At 32.3% G+C, this 14,821-nt stretch overlaps 2 long non-coding RNA genes across 2 annotated transcripts; both read right to left on the bottom strand.

Annotated features, from left to right (window-relative positions):
* Positions 1-1,446: 1,446 nt before the first annotated feature.
* Positions 1,447-6,693, bottom strand: LOC128035930 (uncharacterized). The gene is made up of 2 exons (XR_008192562.1): positions 6,482-6,693; positions 1,447-6,024 (listed from the first exon to the last, which is right to left on the bottom strand). It is a non-coding gene; the product is annotated as an uncharacterized LOC128035930 (long non-coding RNA).
* A 1,436-nt stretch (positions 6,694-8,129) lies between these two features.
* Positions 8,130-11,553, bottom strand: LOC128035935 (uncharacterized). Its single transcript, XR_008192596.1, has 3 exons — positions 10,967-11,553; positions 9,853-9,949; positions 8,130-8,466 (listed from the first exon to the last, which is right to left on the bottom strand). It is a non-coding gene; the product is annotated as an uncharacterized LOC128035935 (long non-coding RNA).
* Positions 11,554-14,821: the final 3,268 nt, after the last annotated feature.

The raw sequence follows: 14,821 nt of genomic DNA on the forward strand, positions 1-14,821 counted from the left end.
AGGTTCTATATTCTTGTTATGTTAGTAAAGGAAATAAGAGAAAGTGATGAATATATTGAAGAGAAAGGAAAGGAAAGTGTTATAAATTTAGTTATCAACATTTTACACTAAAATAGTTTTGAAACAGCAGCAGTAGTCTGACTTTGAAAATCTACCAAAAATCATATGAATTGAATTAGAGGATGAAAAAATATGAAATTAAATCTTATTGAGTCTAGTTTCTCATAAAAGAAACGATGTAAGCAATGAAATTGTAAATTATGAGATATAATAGGTTTTGTGAGATAAGGTCAGAATGATTTCGGGTTCCCCTGTACTGACTTTGGAAAATCAACAAAAATTGGAGAAAAATAATTAGTGGCTTAAATTTATATGTTTAAATCCTTACTGAGTCTATTTCTAATATAAATAAACGGTAACATCATCCGAATCCCGTACGATGAGATAATTAATTTTTAGTGAAGAAGGGTCGAAACTGTCAGACAGCAGAATAGGGATGACTTTAAAGAATAAAATGTACTTATTAGCTAAACTAAAAATTCTTAAAATTTTATGGTAAGAAGATATGTGAGTCTAGTTTCATATAAAATTAACGGATCTCAATTTGGAGTTCTGTAGCTCAAGATATAAATAATTTAGTGACTATGACTCAAGTGGACAACTTTGAATGAATATAAATAAATGTGAAATTATAGATAATGTTACATATAAGCATGTTATATATATTAAGGATGTGGAATGGAGAGGAGGAGGAGGAAATAAGTGTTTGGATATTCTGCTAGCATGGGTTTGCATTATAAATGGTTAATTTGCATGATTTGGGCTCTGGGATGAATTGAATAAAAGTAAAACTTTAGGGTAATTTTGGAAAAATGTCAAAATGACCAAATTGCATGAAATGAGTTGTTTTATTAAATGAAAAATTAATTTTAGATCAAGATCGGGTAGAAAATCGAGAAAAATGGAAAATTACTAAAATGCCCTTGTATCTTGGTATTTCTGCATATCAGCCTGGTAAGTTTGTATGAACTATATTCTGTATAATTTTAATTAAAGTGAATGTTATTTTATGATGAATATTATATGGATATGTGTTTTAATATTGAAATTGAATTATTATTGGTAATATGTACAATTATTAGATGCAGTGAGATGATTATCGGAAGCTTGATTGTGGTTGGTAGGAAATGTTACATTATTTATGTTGTGAAGAATTATAAAAGCATGTTAATAATTTGAAAGTTTAACAATTTATGGAATTTTATAGTTATTAGATGTTTTGAAATGATTATCGGAAGCTTGTTGGAGATATATCACATTATCCTTTGGTTCTATCGGTAATTTTGGATGACTTGATTACGGTTATTATGGCGTGTATAAGTTAATTTGGTTAACGTTAGCTCATTAATGTTTTGATTTTGATTGGTTATAAATATGAACGTTAGGTAAAAATGAAATGTCTGAAAATTAATTAGTAAACTCCGGTAATGCCTCGTACCCTATTCCAGTGTCGAATATGGGTAAGAGGTGTTACATTGATCTCTCAGAGTATTAAGACTGAAGTAGACAATGGACTTTGAAGGATTAATCTTTTGCCCAAAAATCGTCTCGAAATAGTGGAGGATATCCTTAACAATCTCAACCTCCTCCATTTTATTACAGATAAAAAGGAGAGTATCATCTGCAAAAAAAAAAATGATTAATCTTAGGCCCATTCTGACTGGCCCTAATCCCCCAAATCTTCCCATCCATCTGGGCCCTCAGAAGCAACTTAGAGAGCACTTCCATAGAAAACAAGAAAAGATAGGGCGAAAGCGGATCTCTCTGATGAAGCCCTCTCTCGGGAATAATCACATCCATGAGGGACGTATTACACTTAACAACATATCTCATCAATCGGACGCATTGCATAACCAAGGTAACCCATGAAGCAGAAAAACCTATACGGATCATCACTTTCTCTAAAAATTCTCATTCAACACGGTCATAACCTTTACTCATATCGAGCTTGATCACAAACCCTTTATTCGGCTCATTTTTAAAACTCTGGTGGGAATGCAAAAGCTCGTGAGTGATGAGGAAATTATCATGAATCATACACCCCATCACAAAATCACTCTAGTTCTGGCTGATGCAGACCGAAAAAGCATTTTTTAATCTATTAGCTAAGACCTTAGAAATCATCTTGTAGATAACCCTACACAGGCTGATAGGACGGAAGTGAGTCATATCCTTAGGCTGATCAACTTTGAGAATGACAAAAATAATAGTTTCATTTATATCATTAATGTCTTTATGCCCATCTAGAACCTCATGACAAAGCTTGAGCACATCCTTACCAACAACTCCCCCAATTTTCCTTATAGAAGAGGCTCGAGAGCCCATTAATACCCGGGGCCTTGCAAGGGTCCATCTGGTTGAAAGTTTCGACAAGCTCCTTATCAGTCATGTCACTATCCAAAGCACCATTCATATTGGATGTGATACAATGAGAGATTAAATGCCCTCTCAATGTTGCCACAAGCTTCATTCTTAAAAAGAGAATGAAAGTAATCCCAAGACACTTAACAGACCCCTCTAGAATCGGAAACCCAATTACCCTCAAAATCAAGCAAACCCTAAATCATGTTCCTTTTATTTCTCCTAGAAGCCTAAACATGAAAGAAGTAGGTGTTGCGGTCTCCCTCTTTAAGCCACTGAATCTAAGACTTCTAACCCCACTACCGCTCCTCCTCCTCATAAAAGCGACCCAACTCTACCCGAGACACTTTCAACCTCTCACTATTAGAACCCAGTGTCAGCCTGTCCATAAGTTTATCAATCCAATCAATTAAACTCTGTATTCAATTTTTACTTTTATTAAACTGCCGAAATAGCCATTTCTAAAGGTGAAGGCAAATGTAATCAAATCCAGTTAACACATTCCCATTACACTGATCCCACACATGTTTGATCAAATCCTTAGCCTCATCCTCCTTAGCCCAACAAGCCTCAAATTGAAAAAAAAGCATCAAATCCTTTATATCATCCATTGGTTTCCTACCCAAAGTATCAAACAGAATGGCATCATGATCTGAGCATGTCTGGCGAAACACCTACACAGATAAGAAAGAAACATGACCCAACTAAGATGTCGAAACCAAGAATCTGTTAAGTCTTTTCTTAACCACCTTATTACCCTCACGGTTATTAGACCATGTAAACCACCCCTTATCGGGCTTAACATCAATCAAAGCAAGATCATCCATAACATCCCAAAAGTTATCCAGAGATACTCTAGGGTGACCCCTCCTACCAAATTTCTCTGAATTATCCATAATTTCATTGAAATCCCCCACCACCCAATCCCCACTCGTAATCCCAACCCTAAGAAGAGTGCTCTAGGACACATGCCTCAAATTTGGATCAGGATGACCACAGAAGCCCGCAAAGCAAATCTGATCATTCCCCTACATTTTTACCATAAAATCCACATGATGCTCAAAGTAATTTTGAATAATCACGCTTACCCTATTCCTCCATAATAAGGCAAGACCCCCTTTACAACCAGCTAGATCCACAACAAAGCAACCATCCATTTTCCATCGAACCCGAATAGGCTAAAACTCATTTGCACGTATCTTGGTTTCACTCAAAAAGACAATATCAGGATCATTGACAACAAGAAGTTGCTGCAACTCGCGAATTATCGCACCGTTCTTGCCCCCACGACAGTTCCAACAAAAGATTTTCGTAGCTCTGGGAGGGGTTGATCGCCAACCACCACCTTGAAGGGAGAACTTCCCTCCGATAATTTTATACAGGCCATCCTTACTAGACTTTCATCAATAGCATCCCCATTCCCAATCTTTCTCTGTTTACGCTTATTCTGGGTTTGCCCAAGACCTTTTCTCAAATCCTGACCAACACATTTACCTAACGGTGAGTAAGAACCCGAGATTTCGTCCTCTATTCTAGTCTTGTCCTTCCCCCACTACTTCATCACAAAATCACCCTCTCTAGCTGTGCTTCAAGACCTTTTCCCCTTTCCTTCATGATCATCCCCAACCATAATAGTTTCAATCCCATTCCGCCACATACCCATACCCACATTTGGTTGCCCAATTTGGGCCCTTAACCAATTCCCATATTGAAATTTTGGATTTGCAATCCCTTTAATCTTCTCAAACTGACCACATTTATGAGCATGATGTCCTATACAACTACACAAATAGCAGAAAGTTGGAAGACGTTCATATTTGATAGCACACAAGATCTCTTCATCATAGGCCCCAACCAAATAAACCACCCTCCTCAACGGTTTAAAGATGTCCATTTTAACCCAAACTCTAATTTACTCAAACCAACATCCATCCTTATCCCTCTAATCGATAGCCACAACCTCTCATATAGCTTTCCCAACGTCAAGAGCCACATGGCGATCCATTTTTTCCAATGGGATATTATAAAAACGAACCCAAAAAGGCACATAAATGAAACTGTAGCTGCTCATATCTTGCCACTTCACAAATGGGACCATGGAAAATAAGTTTTGATCAAAACTCCAATGGGCCAAATTTAGGATTCTGTCCCTATCATCAATCAAACCAAATTTCACCAAGAAAAGACCACCCGTCAATGGCACAAAATTATCTGATTCCTTAGTATACTATAGAGATTTTAGCACTCAGTACATTGCTTTTTTATTAATCTTTTCCCCGGACATAAACTTTCTAACAGCCCATGCTTCAAATCCCAGCAAATCTGATTTAGTAAAGCCTTGGCAGACCATATTTTCTTTTTCAGATTATAAAAATTTGAGATTAGCCAACAAATTATGCAAATCATCAACCATCGTACCTCGACCCTGTAGCATACAAAGAACGACAAACACCAATCCGAGAACCAACCCACCACCCAGAATACTTTCCATCGCCACCAGAAGAAAACACCAGCAACAAAGCCTTAATACAAAAAATAAAATTGTAAATATCCCAAAAATAAAAAGTAAACCAATAACAGGAAAAACAGTTGAGCAAAATTATTAAAACACCCAGCAGATCATATAAAAAAATAAAATCACGAAGAAAAGAAACACAATAAAAAATTAAACAGTCCCTTCAAAGTCCTTTTACAACAAAAAAAACTAGTAGAGAAATGTGACTAAAATAAAACCTAACAGAAAACAGAAAAAAGGAGACCGCGCGAACAAGAAAGTCTTCCCCACACCCCGCAAAACCACCCGCTCCAAATACTCTCACCGTTGGAAAGAACAGCCCAAGCAGGCACCAGGACGAACCAAAATGATCACCACCCTCAACCGTAGCCAAAGAAACCACACAGGCCAGCACCAAAGAAAACAAGAAGAAAAGGAAGAAGAAAGCCCCTCACTCAAAACAGAAAGAAAAGGACTAAAAAACCAACATCAATAAAAAACATAAACAGGAAAGTAATCAAAACCAAGCAACTTCACAAAACACACTACCAGAACAAAAGAGGAACATCACACAAGAACAAAATAATAAGAACAATCCATTTACAAACTGGAGTCAAAACAAGAGCTAAAAGAAAACAAGATAAAGAAAAACTGTAAGGGAGACCGAACAGAAGAACCACTGCCAATAGCCCATATCAAAACCAAGCCAGATGCTTCATCCACCGGAACGAGATCAACCTAAGGTCCTTCACAAGGAACCAAAAACAACTTCCTCCCCTAACCACCAAGAGCGAGTCATCCCACTATCAATCTTTGACAAAGGGGAAAAAAAGAAACTCAGACAAAACCTGCAAAACCTACAAGAGCAACTACAAAAATATTAAAACAGAAACCCAATTAATAAAAAGAATAAAGAAAGACATAAAATGCACATAAAGAACGTGAACCACCACGCCTTAGGCCAAAAAAAATATGATGCAGCTGCACCAACCGTCGAGGAGAGAAAGCAGCCCAGGAACACCACGATAAGCCAAGAAAAAATGGCCACCCCTAAAAACACCGAGAGCTCACCACCCCCATAGGAAGTAGGAAGGGAACGACAACAAAATCTTTCAAAAGAAAACAAGATAAAATTGATAGCAAGACCACAAAACAGATCAGAGAAGAAACAATGGAAATAAACAAAGCAAAACAAAAGAAAGAAAGCCTACCAAAAACAGTAAAAAAAAACTTCCAACTAATCTTTAAAATAGAAAAAACAATAAATGGAATAAAAAAAGAAAAGAGAACATAAAACACATGTAGAATATGAAATTATGATTTCACGTCATCTATATATCTCTTTTCAATAGAAGAATGACAAATCAAAATTTTTTTTCCTGAATTTTAGCTTTTTTTTCTTAAAAAATTTAAATCTAACTGAAAATGCTAAAAATTAAGAGGAAAAATCTGATTTGTCATTCTTCTATCGAAAATGGATATAGATGACCATCATTCTTACGCACAAAACTACAAAAGCCACCGCTCAAGGGGAAATCATCCACCGCTACGAAGAAGAAGACTCACCACACTCACTTTTCCACCGCCATGGCAACGCAAACCCACATACACACAACCGTCCAATTGTTCATGAAAAGCGAACAAATACGGACCAAAAACAAACAAGAAAAGAAAACGCCAATTCTTGGAAAGAAATTTCAAAACGCGATCCTACCCAGTAGACATTTCTACCGGAAGACATAAATTCAAATGTTTTTCATATCAACTATTTGGGTACTTTTTTTAACGCAATTTAATCTATACACGTGTTATTTTGAGATCGTGATATGTGACATAATAATATTACAACAATGTCCTAATTTGAAATTTTAAAATATATTTAAAAATATAAAAATTAAAATTATAAAATTAAAATTAAAATATATTTAAAGTATAAAAATTATATTAAACCTTTCTCATTTATTTCTTATCGATATTTCCAAAATTTTGGCCTGAATTTGAATCATCATTCTAAAAAAATTGTTCGAAAATTTTACTCGAAACAAAACTTTCTTCTCCATTCCTATATATATAAAAAAGCCATCAAACTTTAGGTTTCTATTCTCAAGAGATTTGACAAGAAGGTGAGAGGGCATGGCCATTTCATAACCATTTGAATTGTTTGATTCACCACCACCACCACCATCATCATCATCATCATCACTTTCTCCATCATGAACATATTATTGATCAATAATATTCTTATATGTCATGTTAATATTTTCGTAGCCCATAAAATTTGTATCATTTCGACCGACATGTTTTTGAATAAAATTGTATATCGTCATTGTAACAACAACGATCATCATTTACTTTTCAAAAATATAATTTTTCATATCCCTTAAAATGGTCCATTTTTTTCAAAACACCAAAAGTTTGTTCAATCACACTACGTAATGATGAATGTGAATGATTGAATATATCTTCTTTAACGGATATAGATCTACCTCTACGAAAATCAGGTAAATGATATCGCTGTCCTCTACATGGTCCAAGATAACCTTTCATTTGAGGATATCCAAAATCAATAAGATAATATTTTCCTACATGTCATAAACAAATAATTCAAGGATTGTTTATTTTTTAAAATTATCAATTAAAGAACTTATACTTTATTATTTTAAAAAAGAAATTAATGGAATATTTTACCATTTGGTGGGTGCAAAATTTTGTACTTTGGATCTTGAATTGCATGAAGAAATATTCTAGTGCCATGCGTCATTTCATCCCATCCAACCATAACAAAGGTGAAACACATATTGCCGTAATATTCCGAGTTAGGACTCATTTTCTTCCAATGTAGGGAATTTGTTCATTTGGTGGAAGAATAGCGACAATATGTGTACCATCAATTGCACTTATGCGATCATGAACAAATCAATTACACTTATGCAATCATGAACAAATAATCATATTATTCTTATGCATATTTTTAGTTAAAAATATTAAAATATAATAATATAATTTTAAATTTTAACTTTAAAATGCAACATATTATCTAGAATCATTACATATTTGTTCGAGTATTGAGTTAAAAGAACGATCATTGGGTGCAATTATATCAATAGCCATCCTTGAAACTTTCTCAAGCACAATTGCAAAGTATCAACTTATTGTTACTCCAGACCTTTGAAATCTTTCTCGACATTAGGAAACTTTTACACCGGTGGCCAAGATGTACAAAAAAATTTTCAACATTTCATAAGAAGATATGTTTCTTGAAGTTTGCAAATTGTATCTTGTCTTCAAAACTCTAAACAAACTTCTGAATACAACTTTTGACATCCTAAAATTAATCATGTAACATGATTTGTGACCGTCAAGGATCTCTCGAATCCATGCATGGTTGCTTCAATATATACTTCTCATAATATAATTGCATAGAAGAATATGCAACATGAAATAACCAATTAAAATTTTCCATGCGTTGTAAAATATCTTTCTTTTCCCTTCCATCATCACTTTCATCACCATTGGAATTGACAACCATACTCATCACCTGTGAACAAATTCTGCATCCAAAAACCAAACATAAACAACTATTAATAAAAATAGATTACACATAAATAAGTAGAACATAAAGAAATAATCAAACAAAGATTACACATGGATGACATTTATAAGGACTAGTTTAGCATTGTTGTTTAGTCACATGGTAGATATATCAAGACCCTAAAAGATTAGAAAATTTTGAACTCTCTTCCATTTCCGTCTTAAGCCACCAAGCTCTAATATTGGGATTAATTGATAAAAACATAGTTCACTTGTGCTTATCGAGTAATAATTTCAGTGAGAAAAAAATATAGCAGACTAGCTTTTGGAACTTCCTCCGACAAGCTATCAAGCACTTTGACTACTTGTGGAATACCATATGGATCCATAACAGGAGTCAAAATACATTTGGCTTGACTCGTATTGTCAATTGCATTGCATAATTTTTCAATTTGACTGGATAATCTTGCAGCCCCTCCAATTTGCTTTAAGGATTTCTTCCTTTCAGTTTTAAAATGTAAAGTTCCTACCCTAGGTTTTTTTTATTGTTCCCATCAATGTGAACATCATTTGAAATATGAACATAATTTATCGCATTTTATTCCTTATTCTCTTCAAGCATGTCAATGTCAACATCTTCAAAAAATTCACTAGGGAGTGTACCCGAAAAAACTGTCCATGCTTTATCACTGGTGGTAACTATCCCAATAAACATCTGGTCCAACTTCCCTTCGAATTCAAGATTAATGTCCGAATTTCTAAATTTTTAAGCTTCAGGCACAACCCACATATAAATTGATAGTTTAATAAGAAATTATCAATAACCTCATAAATAAGAAAAAAAATATAAGATTAATGTACCTTTATCCTACTCTCCCACCAATCATCTAATGCATCAACAATTCTTTTTATAAGATTTCACCCTAGACCAGTATCTTCGCCTTTAAACTATTTTCAAGCCTTCTATTTTTTTCAAGGCATTCCACCTATTTTTAAATTATCTTTGTGAATAAGCATTGCTTGTTTCATTCTCAAAGTTGGCCATTATTTTCAGCCATCTCTCTTTTGTGAAATGAGTACTAGGTCTATTGCCTTTCAACATCTCTTTAATACAAAGATCACATAATATTTTTGTTAACCTCTTATCCTACATTGCTTTGACCTTTTCAACACTAACTTCAACCATCAAATTTATCTATATAAATAAAAAAAATTATTGACTCTAGTTAAAACCATGCCCGTTTCGCTCAGCTCAATTTTCCATTTCAATCAACCAAAAAAATAAAACTAAACAAGATATTTATTTGATTTAATTAAACATTATTTTTGAAAAACTTATCTTTATCTTAACTTTCTCAACAAACAAACAACGAAACGAAATAGGGGAAACAGAATATTAACGTTACCTTTAGCAATAGCGAGTTCTTCACTGAGTCAACTCACTTTCAACTTGAAGTCAGGTATCCTTTTCGATATCATTGATCTCCTGAACTAGTCTTTTCTCTTGAGATTTAGCAGACCAATGTTAGTATTAATCTTTCATTCATAAAAGGCATTAGCATTGTTTATTTATTAATTACATTTACTTTTTCTAACAAGAGTTTGGCTTGTTATCCAGAAGACAAAATGAAAATGAATGTTTTTGTTCCTCAAGTTTTCTTAAAAATAGCAATTCTAATTCTAATTCTATGGTTATTTCCTCAATAAGAGAATAGAGGATGAAAAGCATAAGTAAGAGATAGCTAAAACTAGCCAAAATAAGGATCAAAAGCATAGAACTAAACATGCAATTTGGTATAATTATTGGTCAATTAACATGTAAGGTCCCTATGTACTCAATCACTGTGAAATATGTCATGTAAATATATATCGAACTAAAGTTGTTCATCTTACAAAACAAGCAAGTTATAGGAAGAAATCATAAAAAACATATTCATTTTCAAAACAATGTCGCATGACTTGTATGTGATTGTCAAATATTATAAGTCTTTTAAAAGACAATTATTTAAAAACTCATGTATATACAAACATATATCTATTTGGACAGTTATGTCTATACGAAGAGACATATATTGTGCAGTTATGTCTATATGAAAGACATTTATTTGAAAAATAATGTTTATAAAGTATATATATTTGCTTATAAATAGAATTCCTCTTAGGTTTGGAAGACACAAAGAGCTCAACCAATATTGAATAATTATTTCTTACATGGAACAAATTAAAGAAACCCTATAAGTTTTTTATCACCAAATCAGATAAATCTAATTTTACGCTGAAGAATGCTAAATGGATGGATTTCATCAATGAAAACATAATGTATTACCGAATTCCATTGTATTATGGAGCTTTATAAAAGTGACAATATGACATTGTTATATACCTTGAAAGCTTGAAGACTTTAATAATTTCTCATTTGTTTTAGCATTTACCAGTATGCCATATCCAAACATTTTGTCGCACAAAAAAGTAAGAAATAATTGAAAGAAACCAAAACTGGCAATCAGAGAGAAAGCTTACTACATCAATCACTAGAGTGAACTCTCTAGGAAGTAATTCCGGCTTGTTAAATTATTTACCAAAGGTGGGATCAACAACAAAAACTATATTTCTATCTTCTACTTGCCAATCCTGCAACAATTTGAGTATGAGCGGAAGGGAATATAGACTCTTTTATTAACAAAAAGGAAAGGCTTTACAAGAGAGAAAACTAAAAAGTAAAACTATTAGGTAATTACAAGATGTCTATACAATTGATCTTTCCTCTCTATTTATAGAGGAGATTAAAAATTCTATACAATTGTCTTTTGAATCCTGAACAGTGTTTCTGATAAGGATTCGGCTTAAAAAGGATGTGGCTGCTTCCACGTCTCATCTGTCTTCTTGTCACTTTAACTGCATGGTCATGGTTGTTTCCACGTTGCATGCTTGAATTAATGACCGCTTCCATCACTTGCTTGTGTCATGGTAGCTTCTGTCATTGCTTGCATCATCATTGGTTTGATGAAATCTTCCACGTTGCAAGACTTTTTGTCTGCACTTGGATTTCTTCTTTTGTCTTCATCATGGATTTGATGATGACTTCCATGTTGCCAATCTTTGTTGTTGGTATGTGGATTTCCTTCCTTTTAGGTTGCTATCTTTGTTGACTTCAATCTTCTTGCATATTATTGAGATTCATTTCTTCAATCTCATCCAAATGTAAAGAATCTGATGAGAGTCTTGGTGGTGAGTTCCACGTCTCCCATATATTTTTGATTTTTTTCTATAATGTGAGATGGAATTCTTCTATCTCCATCTCAGCAATCTTTTTTAACAGCTTCACAGATTCTTCATTTCTTTCCTCCTGGATGTTTCCATTCAGAAATGCCAATATACTTCTTCCATCCGTCCATAGTTTATAAATTACTTCATCATAGAGAAGGTAATGGGCTTGTGATAATAACTCCAAGCCTGTTTGGACTTGATAATTATCAAATTTATTATAACATTCATCAATGGTTTTTGAAAAATGTTCTTTATCTTCATTGACTGCAGATAATTGGGGGGTTCCAATCATCTTTTTAATAATCCAAATTTGATATGGCTGATAAAATCTGTCTTGTTCAGCTATACCAATTAGACTACTAATTTCAATATGAAAATAGTAATAAAAATCATCATTGTTTATGATGTTTTGTGAGACAGACTTTACAATAGTTGGAAAATCTTTTAAAAGGTGAAAAGAGAGATTTTGCACAACTATTTCTTTAGTAAAACCCCATTCAATATTGGTTATATCAAATGGTTCATGATCAAGTCTGCATTTTAAAGTAGGAAATTCATTATCTAAATAATCATTAAAACATATGCTTGTAGAAAATATTCGAAAAGCTTTTTGAAATTGAATTTCTTTGTCGCAAATTATTTCATTTATTTTGTGAATATTTCTACGGTAATAATTTCCTAGCTTTATTAAACATACATATTTTAAATACCTTATTCATAATGGAATTGTTTTTCCTTTATGAATAAAATATTGAATAATATCAAGAAGATTGTTTATCTCCTCAATATTCATGAATTCTAATTGGAATTCATCCCATTCTCTATATAAAATAGATTTTAATAATAAATTTTCAGCTTCATTTTCTTTAGTTGTTTTTCAACTAAAATAATGAATATTTGGTAAGAGCTCTTTGAAATTGGCTCTTTGATTAGAAATATGGGTTTTCCATATCTCGTTTATAAAATCATAATTTTCTGGTGATAAACCAGGATTATAAAAATCTTTTATTTTTGAAAGATCTTTTTCTTCTTCAATTTGTTGTTTTTTCAACAAATTTTCTGAACTTTTGATGATTTCAGCATAACTGGTTTGTGATGCCAAATTCATATCTTGAGACATTGGTGATTGATACACCATGTTTGAAAAAGAGGTTCCAACTGGTTGGTTTACCATTGGATATTTTAAAACATTTGGTCCATGTGGTTGGTTTACCATTAGATAAGACACATAATATCCCTGGTTAGGATAAAATGGTATTTGTGCAGGTACAAATCCTTTTTTGGGGTTTGCTTCTGCTTTCCCTTTGTTGGGTTTTTTTGTGAACGATTGTCCATTCACCAACTATTTCCTGATGTAGAGGCTTTTTACCTCTATCCATGACCTGCTAAGATAATCAGCAATTGTTAGCAATAATTATCTAATTTAACTGGTGTAGAATTTTTATTACACACAACCTTATTATTATTTTCAATAGGTATTTTTATAGAATCTTTTTCTACTGATAGCCAAATACAATATTTATCAATAGTAAAAGGTAAATGTCTAAGTATATAATTATTTCCTAATAATATATCTCCCGCATATTAGAAAAACATATTATTTTAGGAATTACAAACCTAACATTGTTTATGTAGATTGGTATATTTTTTGCTTTATAATTAATTATGATTTTATTACCATCAATACTCTTTATTATTATAGGTTTTCTCATTAATTCCCATTTTTCTACAGAATTGCATTTTTTTCGCAACTACTGATTGTAGCTCCAAGATATCTATCATCGCATTTAGAGAATATTTTTATATTTTCTAAATTGAAATGTAACTTTGATATTTATTCCAACTTTTGACTTTTTATCAATTGTTGAAGTTTGAATTTCTTCCATTCTAGTTTTTCTAGAATTATGACTAGATTCGATGGGAAATATAGGAATTTGAAAAGTTTTAATTCCTTTTGATTTCTTGTTTGTACTAATATTATCCTCTTCTTCTTACGGTTGAGAACTAGAGGTAAAACTAAATTTTCATTTGTATTGGTTATACAATTATTCTTAAAATATAATCTGTTTCCAGATTACATATATTCTATAGTACTTACTGGTTTAGAAGTACTAGAACTATTGATTCTTTCCATCATCCAATCTCTTGGAATTGACAGATCTCTTAAATCTAATAATTTTGGTTGAATTTCAGTAGTGAACCGGTTTGGTTCAAAGAGTTCAATAATTTTGTTATTGATCTCTTTTATTTCTACTTCTGCCATATTTGTATATTCATTAATAGAAGTCCAGCTGATTGCTAGATCTTCTTCTAAATCATTGATATCACAATTTTTTGTCTGAATCCTAAGGCAAAGACACTCTTCTATTAGAGGATCTGTAATGGAAATAAAGTAATTTGGTTTGACTTTAAATCCTATTACGCCTGTATGTAAATTAGACTGAATTCCTCCAATAAGTGCTTTTATTGAATTTTCAAATCTTTTATCTAAAAGGACAACTATTATAGGAATATCATGACCTCTTCTAAATAAGGCTCTAATAGTAATCATGATTATACCTAAATGTATATATCTAACCTGAGGATATTTCTTTCTAATCCTCTTAATTTTTTCTTTAGTAAAGAGAGGGATTTCTGTTAATCCTCCTCTTGTATCCTTAGCGACAGTATTACCGCTAATTTTTTCTATATTTCTCTGAGTCCATATTTTAAACTTAGAGATCTTATATATTTCCTCTTTAGAAATATGATTTTATTAATTTTTCTATAATTTCATCGAAAAGTCTTTTCTTTTCCGATTAAATTACCTAATTTAATATCCTGTTTTTGAATTGAATTTCTTCTAATTGATTATTAGAACTTCTTCCTATATTAAACATAAATATATATTCATCGTTATTATCGAATCATTTCGATATTAACTCATATATTATTTCTTGAGATTTATTTCCTTTTGAAAACATATTTCTAAATCTTGTTTTTCAAGACTATTAATTCTTTTTCAACTTCTTTTCTTTCGTTAGAAAAGTTTTTGACTATATGACCTATTTTAATATTTAAAATATCTTTTAGTTCTTTAGAAGTTTTTCTTCTAGAAAATCGACTCTT

Source organism: Gossypium raimondii, chromosome 13 (assembly GCF_025698545.1).
Source record: "Gossypium raimondii isolate GPD5lz chromosome 13, ASM2569854v1, whole genome shotgun sequence".
Taxonomy (NCBI): Eukaryota; Viridiplantae; Streptophyta; class Magnoliopsida; order Malvales; family Malvaceae; genus Gossypium; species Gossypium raimondii.